Source organism: Phalacrocorax aristotelis, unplaced genomic scaffold (assembly GCF_949628215.1).
Source record: "Phalacrocorax aristotelis unplaced genomic scaffold, bGulAri2.1 scaffold_169, whole genome shotgun sequence".
NCBI lineage: Eukaryota > Metazoa > Chordata > Aves > Suliformes > Phalacrocoracidae > Phalacrocorax > Phalacrocorax aristotelis.
Window position 1 is genome coordinate 99,210 of NW_027441100.1, and position 11,726 is coordinate 110,935.

Genomic DNA, 11,726 nt, shown 5'->3' on the forward strand with positions numbered 1-11,726 from the left:
GATCCGGCCTCCAAAATGGCGTGCCGCGGCAAAACCGGGCCGGATTCGGCCTCCGAAATGGCGTGCGGCGGCAAAACCGGGCCGGATCCGGCCTCCGAAATGGCGTGCGGCGGCAAAACCGGGCCGGATCCAGCCTCCGAAATGGCGTGCGGCGGCAAAACCGGGCCGGATCCGGCCTCCGAAATGGCGTGCGGCGGCAAAACCGGGCCGGATCCGGCCTCTGAAATGGCATGCGGCGGCAAAACCGGGCCGGATCCGGCCTCCGAAATGGTGTGCGGCGGCAAAACCGGGCCGGATCCGGCCTCCGAAATGGCGTGCCGCGGCAAAACCGGGCCGGATCCGGCCTCCGAAATGGCGTGCGGCGGCAAAACCGGGCCGGATCCGGCCTCCGAAATGGCGTGCCGCGGCAAAACCGGGCCGGATCCGGCCTCCGAAATGGCGTGCGGCGGCAAAACCGGGCCGGATCCGGCCTCCGAAATGGCGTGCGGCGGAAAAAGCGGGCCGGATCCGGCCTCCAAAATGGCGTGCCGCGGCAAAACCGGGCCGGATTCGGCCTCCGAAATGGCGTGCGGCGGCAAAACCGGGCCGGATCCGGCCTCCGAAATGGCGTGCGGCGGCAAAACCGGGCCGGATCCAGCCTCCGAAATGGCGTGCGGCGGCAAAACCGGGCCGGATCCGGCCTCCGAAATGGCGTGCGGCGGCAAAACCGGGCCGGATCCGGCCTCTGAAATGGCATGCGGCGGCAAAACCGGGCCGGATCCGGCCTCCGAAATGGCGTGCCGCGGCAAAACCGGGCCGGATCCGGCCTCCGAAATGGCGTGCCGCGGCAAAACCGGGCCGGATCCGGCCTCCGAAATGGCGTGCGGCGGCAAAACCGGGCCGGATCCGGCCTCCGAAATGGCGTGCCACGGCAAAACCGGGCCGGATCCGACCTCCGAAATGGCGTGCGGCGGCAAAACCGGGCCGGATCCGGCCTCCGAAATGGCGTGCGGCGGCAAAACCGGGCCGGATCCGGCCTCCGAAATGGCGTGCCGCGGCAAAACCGGGCCGGATCCGGCCTCCGAAATGGCGTGCGGCGGCAAAACCGGGCCGGATCCGGCCTCCAAAATGGCGTGCCGCGGCAAAACCGGGCCGGATCCGGCCTCTGAAATGGCATGCGGCGGCAAAACCGGGCCGGATCCGGCCTCCGAAATGGCGTGCCGCGGCAAAACCGGGCCGGATCCGGCCTCCGAAATGGCGTGCGGCGGCAAAACCGGGCCGGATCCGGCCTCCGAAATGGCGTGCGGCGGCAAAACCGGGCCGGATCCGGCCTCCGAAATGGCGTGCCGCGGCAAAACCGGGCCGGATCCGGCCTCCGAAATGGCGTGCGGCGGCAAAACCGGGCCGGATCCGGCCTCCGAAATGGCGTGCCGCGGCAAAACCGGGCCGGATCCGGCCTCCGAAATGGCGTGCCGCGGCAAAACCGGGCCGGATCCGGCCTCCGAAATGGCGTGCCGCGGCAAAACCGGGCCGGATCCGGCCTCCGAAATGGCGTGCGGCGGCAAAACCGGGCCGGATCCGGCCTCCGAAATGGCGTGCGGCGGAAAAACCAGGCCGGATCCGGCCTCCAAAATGGCGTGCCGCGGCAAAACCGGGCCGGATTCGGCCTCCGGAATGGCGTGCGGCGGCAAAACCGGGCCGGATCCGGCCTCCGAAATGGCGTGCCGCGGCAAAACCGGGCCGATCCGGCCTCCGAAATGGCGTGCCGCGGCAAAACCGGGCCGGATCCGGCCTCTGAAATGGCATGCGGCGGCAAAACCGGGCCGGATCCGGCCTCCGAAATGGCGTGCGGCGGAAAAAGCGGGCCGGATCCGGCCTCCAAAATGGCGTGCGGCGGCAAAACCGGGCCGGATCCGGCCTCCGAAATGGCGTGCGGCGGCAAAACCGGGCCGGATCCGGCCTCCGAAATGGCGTGCGGCGGCAAAACCGGGCCGGATCCAGCCTCCGAAATGGCGTGCGGCGGCAAAACCGGGCCGGATCCGGCCTCCGAAATGGCGTGCGGCGGCAAAACCGGGCCGGATCCGGCCTCTGAAATGGCATGCGGCGGCAAAACCGGGCCGGATCCGGCCTCCGAAATGGTGTGCGGCGGCAAAACCGGGCCGGATCCGGCCTCCGAAATGGCGTGCCGCGGCAAAACCGGGCCGGATCCGGCCTCCGAAATGGCGTGCGGCGGCAAAACCGGGCCGGATCCGGCCTCCGAAATGGCGTGCCGCGGCAAAACCGGGCCGGATCCGGCCTCCGAAATGGCGTGCGGCGGCAAAACCGGGCCGGATCCGGCCTCCGAAATGGCGTGCGGCGGAAAAAGCGGGCCGGATCCGGCCTCCAAAATGGCGTGCCGCGGCAAAACCGGGCCGGATTCGGCCTCCGAAATGGCGTGCGGCGGCAAAACCGGGCCGGATCCGGCCTCCGAAATGGCGTGCGGCGGCAAAACCGGGCCGGATCCAGCCTCCGAAATGGCGTGCGGCGGCAAAACCGGGCCGGATCCGGCCTCCGAAATGGCGTGCGGCGGCAAAACCGGGCCGGATCCGGCCTCTGAAATGGCATGCGGCGGCAAAACCGGGCCGGATCCGGCCTCCGAAATGGCGTGCCGCGGCAAAACCGGGCCGGATCCGGCCTCCGAAATGGCGTGCCGCGGCAAAACCGGGCCGGATCCGGCCTCCGAAATGGCGTGCGGCGGCAAAACCGGGCCGGATCCGGCCTCCGAAATGGCGTGCCACGGCAAAACCGGGCCGGATCCGACCTCCGAAATGGCGTGCGGCGGCAAAACCGGGCCGGATCCGGCCTCCGAAATGGCGTGCGGCGGCAAAACCGGGCCGGATCCGGCCTCCGAAATGGCGTGCCGCGGCAAAACCGGGCCGGATCCGGCCTCCGAAATGGCGTGCGGCGGCAAAACCGGGCCGGATCCGGCCTCCAAAATGGCGTGCCGCGGCAAAACCGGGCCGGATCCGGCCTCTGAAATGGCATGCGGCGGCAAAACCGGGCCGGATCCGGCCTCCGAAATGGCGTGCCGCGGCAAAACCGGGCCGGATCCGGCCTCCGAAATGGCGTGCGGCGGCAAAACCGGGCCGGATCCGGCCTCCGAAATGGCGTGCGGCGGCAAAACCGGGCCGGATCCGGCCTCCGAAATGGCGTGCCGCGGCAAAACCGGGCCGGATCCGGCCTCCGAAATGGCGTGCGGCGGCAAAACCGGGCCGGATCCGGCCTCCGAAATGGCGTGCCGCGGCAAAACCGGGCCGGATCCGGCCTCCGAAATGGCGTGCCGCGGCAAAACCGGGCCGGATCCGGCCTCCGAAATGGCGTGCCGCGGCAAAACCGGGCCGGATCCGGCCTCCGAAATGGCGTGCCGCGGCAAAACCGGGCCGGATCCGGCCTCCAAAATGGCGTGCCGCGGCAAAACCGGGCAGGATCCGGCCTCCGAAATGGCGTGCCGCGGCAAAACCGGGCCGGATCCGGCCTCCGAAATGGCATGCGGCGGCAAAACCGGGCCGGATCCGGCCTCCGAAATGGCGTGCCGCGGCAAAACCGGGCCGGATCCGGCCTCCGAAATGGCGTGCCGCGGCAAAACCGGGCCGGATCTGGCCTCCGAAATGGCGTGCCGCGGCAAAACTGGGCCGGATCCGGCCTCCGAAATGGCGTGCGGCGGCAAAACCGGGCCGGATCCGGCCTCCGAAATGGCGTGCCGCGGCAAAACCAGGCCGATCCGGCCTCTGAAATGGCATGCGGCGGCAAAACCGGGCCAGATCCGGCCTCCGAAATGGTGTGCCGCGGCAAAACCGGGCCGGATCCGGCCTCCGAAATGGCGTGCGGCGGAAAAACCGGGCCGGATCCGGCCTCCAAAATGGCGTGCCGCGGCAAAACCGGGCCGGATTCGGCCTCCGGAATGGCGTGCGGCGGCAAAACCGGGCCGGATCCGGCCTCCGAAATGGCGTGCCGCGGCAAAACCGGGCCGATCCGGCCTCCGAAATGGCGTGCCGCGGCAAAACCAGGCCGGATCCGGCCTATGAAATGGCATGCGGCGGCAAAACCGGGCCAGATCCGGCCTCCGAAATGGTGTGCCGCGGCAAAACCGGGCCGGATCCGGCCTCCGAAATGGCGTGCGGCGGAAAAACCAGGCCGGATCCGGCCTCCAAAATGGCGTGCCGCGGCAAAACCGGGCCGGATTCGGCCTCCGGAATGGCGTGCGGCGGCAAAACCAGGCCGGATCCGGCCTCCGAAATGGCGTGCCGCGGCAAAACCGGGCCGGATCCGGCCTCCGAAATGGCGTGCCGCGGCAAAACCGGGCGGATCCGGCCTCCGAAATGGCGTGCCGCGGCAAAACCGGGCCGGATCCGGCCTCCGAAATGGCGTGCCGCGGCAAAACCGGGCCGGATCCGGCCTCCGAAATGGTGTGCGGCGGCAAAACCGGGCCGGATCCGGCCTCCGAAATGGCGTGCCGCGGCAAAACCGGGCCGGATCCGGCCTCCGAAATGGCGTGCGGCGGCAAAACCGGGCCGGATCCGGCCTCCAAAATGGCGTGCCGCGGCAAAACCGGGCCGGATCCGGCCTCTGAAATGGCATGCGGCGGCAAAACCGGGCCGGATCCGGCCTCCGAAATGGCGTGCCGCGGCAAAACCGGGCCGGATCCGGCCTCCGAAATGGCGTGCGGCGGCAAAACCGGGCCGGATCCGGCCTCCGAAATGGCGTGCCGCGGAAAAACCGGGCCGGATCCGGCCTCCGAAATGGCGTGCGGCGGCAAAACCGGGCCGGATCCGGCCTCCGAAATGGCGTGCCGCGGAAAAACCGGGCCGGATCCGGCCTCCGAAATGGCGTGCGGCGGCAAAACCGGGCCGGATCCGGCCTCTGAAATGGCATGCGGCGGCAAAACCGGGCCGGATCCGGCCTCCGAAATGGCGTGCGGCGGCAAAACCGGGCCGGATCCGGCCTCCGAAATGGCGTGCCGCGGAAAAACCGGGCCGGATCCGGCCTCCGAAATGGCGTGCCGCGGCAAAACCGGGCCGGATCCGGCCTCCGAAATGGCGTGCGGCGGCAAAACCGGGCCGGATCCGGCCTCCGAAATGGCGTGCCGCGGCAAAACCGGGCCGGATCCGGCCTCCGAAATGGTGTGCGGCGGCAAAACCGGGCCGGATCCGGCCTCCGAAATGGCGTGCCGCGGCAAAACCGGGCCGGATCCGGCCTCCGAAATGGCGTGCGGCGGCAAAACCGGGCCGGATCCGGCCTCCGAAATGGCGTGCCGCGGCAAAACCGGGCCGGATCCGGCCTCCGAAATGGCGTGCGGCGGCAAAACCGGGCCGGATCCGGCCTCCGAAATGGCGTGCGGCGGAAAAAGCGGGCCGGATCCGGCCTCCAAAATGGCGTGCCGCGGCAAAACCGGGCCGGATTCGGCCTCCGAAATGGCGTGCGGCGGCAAAACCGGGCCGGATCCGGCCTCCGAAATGGCGTGCGGCGGCAAAACCGGGCCGGATCCGGCCTCCGAAATGGCGTGCGGCGGCAAAACCGGGCCGGATCCGGCCTCCGAAATGGCGTGCGGCGGCAAAACCGGGCCGGATCCGGCCTCTGAAATGGCATGCGGCGGCAAAACCGGGCCGGATCCGGCCTCCGAAATGGCGTGCCGCGGCAAAACCGGGCCGGATCCGGCCTCCGAAATGGCGTGCGGCGGCAAAACCGGGCCGGATCCGGCCTCCGAAATGGCGTGCCGCGGCAAAACCGGGCCGGATCCGGCCTCCGAAATGGCGTGCGGCGGCAAAACCGGGCCGGATCCGGCCTCCGAAATGGCGTGCCGCGGCAAAACCGGGCCGGATCCGGCCTCCGAAATGGCGTGCCGCGGCAAAACCGGGCCGGATCCGGCCTCTGAAATGGCATGCGGCGGCAAAACCGGGCCGGATCCGGCCTCCGAAATGGCGTGCCGCGGCAAAACCGGGCCGGATCCGGCCTCCGAAATGGCGTGCCGCGGCAAAACCGGGCCGGATCCGGCCTCCGAAATGGCGTGCCACGGCAAAACCGGGCCGGATCCGACCTCCGAAATGGCGTGCGGCGGCAAAACCGGGCCGGATCCGGCCTCCGAAATGGCGTGCCGCGGCAAAACCGGGCCGATCCGGCCTCCGAAATGGCGTGCCGCGGCAAAACCGGGCCGGATCCGGCCTCTGAAATGGCATGCGGCGGCAAAACCGGGCCGGATCCGGCCTCTGAAATGGCATGCGGCGGCAAAACCGGGCCGGATCCGGCCTCTGAAATGGCGTGCCGCGGCAAAACCGGGCCGGATCCGGCCTCCGAAATGGCGTGCCGCGGCAAAACCGGGCCGGATCCGGCCTCCGAAATGGCGTGCCGCAGCAAAACTGGGCCGGATCCGGCCTCCGAAATGGCGTGCGGCGGCAAAACCGGGCCGGATCCGGCCTCCGAAATGGCGTGCCGCGGCAAAACCGGGCCGGATCCGGCCTCCGAAATGGCGTGCCGCGGCAAAACCGGGCCGGATCTGGCCTCCGAAATGGCGTGCCGCGGCAAAACTGGGCCGGATCCGGCCTCCGAAATGGCGTGCGGCGGCAAAACCGGGCCGGATCCGGCCTCCGAAATGGCGTGCCGCGGCAAAACCAGGCCGATCCGGCCTCTGAAATGGCATGCGGCGGCAAAACCGGGCCAGATCCGGCCTCCGAAATGGTGTGCCGCGGCAAAACCGGGCCGGATCCGGCCTCCGAAATGGCGTGCGGCGGAAAAACCGGGCCGGATCCGGCCTCCAAAATGGCGTGCCGCGGCAAAACCGGGCCGGATTCGGCCTCCGGAATGGCGTGCGGCGGCAAAACCGGGCCGATCCGGCCTCCGAAATGGCGTGCCGCGGCAAAACCAGGCCGGATCCGGCCTCTGAAATGGCATGCGGCGGCAAAACCGGGCCAGATCCGGCCTCCGAAATGGTGTGCCGCGGCAAAACCGGGCCGGATCCGGCCTCCGAAATGGCGTGCGGCGGAAAAACCAGGCCGGATCCGGCCTCCAAAATGGCGTGCCGCGGCAAAACCGGGCCGGATTCGGCCTCCGGAATGGCGTGCGGCGGCAAAACCAGGCCGGATCCGGCCTCCGAAATGGCGTGCCGCGGCAAAACCGGGCCGGATCCGGCCTCCGAAATGGCGTGCCGCGGCAAAACCGGGCCGGATCCGGCCTCCGAAATGGCGTGCCGCGGCAAAACCGGGCCGGATCCGGCCTCCGAAATGGTGTGCGGCGGCAAAACCGGGCCGGATCCGGCCTCCGAAATGGCGTGCCGCGGCAAAACCGGGCCGGATCCGGCCTCCGAAATGGCGTGCGGCGGCAAAACCGGGCCGGATCCGGCCTCCAAAATGGCGTGCCGCGGCAAAACCGGGCCGGATCCGGCCTCTGAAATGGCATGCGGCGGCAAAACCGGGCCGGATCCGGCCTCCGAAATGGCGTGCCGCGGCAAAACCGGGCCGGATCCGGCCTCCGAAATGGCGTGCGGCGGCAAAACCGGGCCGGATCCGGCCTCCGAAATGGCGTGCCGCGGAAAAACCGGGCCGGATCCGGCCTCCGAAATGGCGTGCGGCGGCAAAACCGGGCCGGATCCGGCCTCCGAAATGGCGTGCCGCGGAAAAACCGGGCCGGATCCGGCCTCCGAAATGGCGTGCGGCGGCAAAACCGGGCCGGATCCGGCCTCTGAAATGGCATGCGGCGGCAAAACCGGGCCGGATCCGGCCTCCGAAATGGCGTGCGGCGGCAAAACCGGGCCGGATCCGGCCTCCGAAATGGCGTGCCGCGGAAAAACCGGGCCGGATCCGGCCTCCGAAATGGCGTGCCGCGGCAAAACCGGGCCGGATCCGGCCTCCGAAATGGCGTGCGGCGGCAAAACCGGGCCGGATCCGGCCTCCGAAATGGCGTGCCGCGGCAAAACCGGGCCGGATCCGGCCTCCGAAATGGCGTGCCGCGGCAAAACCGGGCCGGATCCGGCCTCCGAAATGGTGTGCGGCGGCAAAACCGGGCCGGATCCGGCCTCCGAAATGGCGTGCCGCGGCAAAACCGGGCCGGATCCGGCCTCCGAAATGGCGTGCGGCGGCAAAACCGGGCCGGATCCGGCCTCCGAAATGGCGTGCCGCGGCAAAACCGGGCCGGATCCGGCCTCCGAAATGGCGTGCGGCGGCAAAACCGGGCCGGATCCGGCCTCCGAAATGGCGTGCGGCGGAAAAAGCGGGCCGGATCCGGCCTCCAAAATGGCGTGCCGCGGCAAAACCGGGCCGGATTCGGCCTCCGAAATGGCGTGCGGCGGCAAAACCGGGCCGGATCCGGCCTCCGAAATGGCGTGCGGCGGCAAAACCGGGCCGGATCCAGCCTCCGAAATGGCGTGCGGCGGCAAAACCGGGCCGGATCCGGCCTCCGAAATGGCGTGCGGCGGCAAAACCGGGCCGGATCCGGCCTCTGAAATGGCATGCGGCGGCAAAACCGGGCCGGATCCGGCCTCCGAAATGGCGTGCCGCGGCAAAACCGGGCCGGATCCGGCCTCCGAAATGGCGTGCGGCGGCAAAACCGGGCCGGATCCGGCCTCCGAAATGGCGTGCCGCGGCAAAACCGGGCCGGATCCGGCCTCCGAAATGGCGTGCGGCGGCAAAACCGGGCCGGATCCGGCCTCCGAAATGGCGTGCCGCGGCAAAACCGGGCCGGATCCGGCCTCCGAAATGGCGTGCCGCGGCAAAACCGGGCCGGATCCGGCCTCCGAAATGGCGTGCCGCGGCAAAACCGGGCCGGATCCGGCCTCCGAAATGGCGTGCCGCGGCAAAACCGGGCCGGATCCGGCGTCCGAAATGGCGTGCGGCGGCAAAACCGGGCCGGATCCGGCCTCCGAAATGGCGTGCCACGGCAAAACCGGGCCGGATCCGACCTCCGAAATGGCGTGCGGCGGCAAAACCGGGCCGGATCCGGCCTCCGAAATGGCGTGCCGCGGCAAAACCGGGCCGATCCGGCCTCCGAAATGGCGTGCCGCGGCAAAACCGGGCCGGATCCGGCCTCTGAAATGGCATGCGGCGGCAAAACCGGGCCGGATCCGGCCTCTGAAATGGCATGCGGCGGCAAAACCGGGCCGGATCCGGCCTCTGAAATGGCGTGCCGCGGCAAAACCGGGCCGGATCCGGCCTCCGAAATGGCGTGCCGCGGCAAAACCGGGCCGGATCCGGCCTCCGAAATGGCGTGCCGCAGCAAAACTGGGCCGGATCCGGCCTCCGAAATGGCGTGCGGCGGCAAAACCGGGCCGGATCCGGCCTCCGAAATGGCGTGCCGCGGCAAAACCAGGCCGATCCGGCCTCTGAAATGGCATGCGGCGGCAAAACCGGGCCGGATCCGGCCTCCGAAATGGCGTGCCGCGGCAAAACCGGGCCGGATCCGGCCTCCGAAATGGCGTGCCGCGGCAAAACCGGGCCGGATCCGGCGTCCGAAATGGCGTGCGGCGGCAAAACCGGGCCGGATCCGGCCTCCGAAATGGCGTGCCACGGCAAAACCGGGCCGGATCCGACCTCCGAAATGGCGTGCGGCGGCAAAACCGGGCCGGATCCGGCCTCCGAAATGGCGTGCCGCGGCAAAACCAGGCCGATCCGGCCTCCGAAATGGCGTGCCGCGGCAAAACCGGGCCGGATCCGGCCTCTGAAATGGCATGCGGCGGCAAAACCGGGCCGGATCCGGCCTCTGAAATGGCATGCGGCGGCAAAACCGGGCCGGATCCGGCCTCTGAAATGGCGTGCCGCGGCAAAACCGGGCCGGATCCGGCCTCCGAAATGGCGTGCCGCGGCAAAACCGGGCCGGATCCGGCCTCCGAAATGGCGTGCCGCAGCAAAACTGGGCCGGATCCGGCCTCCGAAATGGCGTGCGGCGGCAAAACCGGGCCGGATCCGGCCTCCGAAATGGCGTGCCGCGGCAAAACCAGGCCGATCCGGCCTCTGAAATGGCATGCGGCGGCAAAACCGGGCCGGATCCGGCCTCCGAAATGGCGTGCGGCGGCAAAACCGGGCCGGATCCGGCCTCCGAAATGGCGTGCGGCGGCAAAACCGGGCCGGATCCGGCCTCCGAAATGGCGTGCGGCGGCAAAACCGGGCCGGATCCGGCCTCCGAAATGGCGTGCGGCGGCAAAACCGGGCCGGATCCGGCCTCCGAAATGGCGTGCCGCGGAAAAACCGGGCCGGATCCGGCCTCCGAAATGGCGTGCCGCGGCAAAACCGGGCCGGATCCGGCCTCCGAAATGGCGTGCGGCGGCAAAACCGGGCCGGATCCGGCCTCCGAAATGGCGTGCCGCGGAAAAACCGGGCCGGATCCGGCCTCCGAAATGGCGTGCCGCGGCAAAACCGGGCCGGATCCGGCCTCCGAAATGGCGTGCGGCGGCAAAACCGGGCCGGATCCGGCCTCCGAAATGGCGTGCGGCGGCAAAACCGGGCCGGATCCGGCCTCCGAAATGGCGTGCGGCGGCAAAACCGGGCCGGATCCGGCCTCCGAAATGGCGTGCGGCGGCAAAACCGGGCCGGATCCGGCCTCCGAAATGGCGTGCCGCGGCAAAACCGGGCCGGATCCGGCCTCCGAAATGGCGTGCCGCGGCAAAACTGGGCCGGATCCGGCCTCCGAAATGGCGTGCGGCGGCAAAACCGGGCCGGATCCGGCCTCCGAAATGGCGTGCCGCGGAAAAACCGGGCCGGATCCGGCCTCCGAAATGGCGTGCCGCGGCAAAACCGGGCCGGATCCGGCCTCCGAAACGGCGTGCCGCGGAAAAACCGGGCCGGATCCGGCCTCCGAAATGGCGTGCCGCGGAAAAACCGGGCCGGATCCGGCCTCCGAAATGGCGTGCCGCGGAAAAACCGGGCCGGATCCGGCCTCCGAAATGGCGTGCCGCGGAAAAACCGGGCCGGATCCGGCCTCCGAAATGGCGTGCCGCGGCAAAACCGGCCGGATCCGGCCTCCGAAATGGCGTGCGGCGGCAAAACCGGGCCGGATCCGGCCTCCGAAATGGCGTGCCGCGGCAAAACCGGGCCGGATCCGGCCTCCGAAATGGCGTGCGGCGCAAAACCGGGCCGGATCCGGCCTACGAAATGGCGTGCGGCGGCAAAACCGGGCCGGATCCGGCCTCCGAAATGGCGTGCGGCGGCAAAACCGGGCCGGATCCGGCCTCCGAAATGGCGTGCCGCGGCAAAACCGGGCCGGATCCGGCCTCCGAAATGGCGTGCGGCGGCAAAACCGGGCCAGATCCGGCCTCCGAAATGGCGTGCCGCGGCAAAACCGGGCCGGATTCGGCCTCCGGAATGGCGTGCGGCGGCAAAACCGGGCCGGATCCGGCCTCCGAAATGGCGTGCCGCGGCAAAACCGGGCCGGATCCGGCCTCCGAAATGGCGTGCGGCGGCAAAACCGGGCCGGATCCGGCCTCCGAAATGGCGTGCCGCGGCAAAACCGGGCCGGATCCGGCCTACGAAATGGCGTGCGGCGGCAAAACCGGGCCGGATCCGGCCTCCGAAATGGCGTGCCGCGGAAAAACCGGGCCGGATCCGGCCTCCGAAATGGCGTGCCGCGGAAAAACCGGGCCGGATCCGGCCTCCGAAATGGCGTGCCGCGGCAAAACCGGGCCGGATTCGGCCTCCGAAATGGCGTGCGGCGCAAAAACCGGGCCGGATCCGGCCTCCGAAATGGCGTGCGGCGGCAAAACCGGGCCGGATCCGGCCTCCGAAATGGCG